Source organism: Odocoileus virginianus, chromosome 13, assembly GCF_023699985.2.
Source record: "Odocoileus virginianus isolate 20LAN1187 ecotype Illinois chromosome 13, Ovbor_1.2, whole genome shotgun sequence".
Lineage (NCBI taxonomy): Eukaryota > Metazoa > Chordata > Mammalia > Artiodactyla > Cervidae > Odocoileus > Odocoileus virginianus.
The window spans coordinates 44,206,102-44,206,674 of NC_069686.1; the positions used below are offsets into that span (position 1 = coordinate 44,206,102).

Genomic DNA, 573 nt, shown 5'->3' on the forward strand with positions numbered 1-573 from the left:
AGTGGGGTATTAAAGTCTCCCACTATTATTGTGTTACTATTAATTTCCTCTTTCATACTCGTTAGCGTTTGCCTTACATATTGTGGTGCTCCTATGTTGGATGCATATGTATTTATAATTGTTATATCTTCTTCTTGGATTGATCCTTTGATGTAGTGTCCATCTTTGTCTCTTTTCACAGCCTTTATTTTAAAGTCTATTTTATCTGATATGAGTATTACAACTCCTGCTTTCTTTTGAAAAAATATGGAACGCTTCACGAATTTGCGTGTCATCCTTGCGCAGGGGCCATGCTAATCTTCTCTGTATCGTTCCAATTTTAGTATATGTGCTGCTGAAGCGAGCACGTCATCTTCTTTCTTAAAGAAAGAAATTTAACGAAATAAGTTGGCAAATGGACATTTGAATCACAGTAAATTGAAATAAGGGTGATTAGAATTAATTGACCAGTTTGAAGATGCTAAATCTTACTCAGTTCAAAGAAGTTTTGTTGTTCATTTGCTAAGTCATGCCCAACTCTTTACAATACCATGGACTGCATCTGGCTGGGCTTCCCTGTCCTTCACAGTATCC

General features: G+C 36.3%; 1 non-coding gene across 1 annotated transcript; it reads right to left on the reverse strand.

The window, feature by feature from the left end:
- Positions 1-240: 240 nt before the first annotated feature.
- LOC139038125 (U6 spliceosomal RNA) lies at positions 241-347 on the reverse strand. Its single transcript, XR_011491068.1, has one exon. It is a non-coding gene; the product is annotated as a U6 spliceosomal RNA (small nuclear RNA).
- Between the last annotated feature and the right edge of the window lie 226 nt (positions 348-573).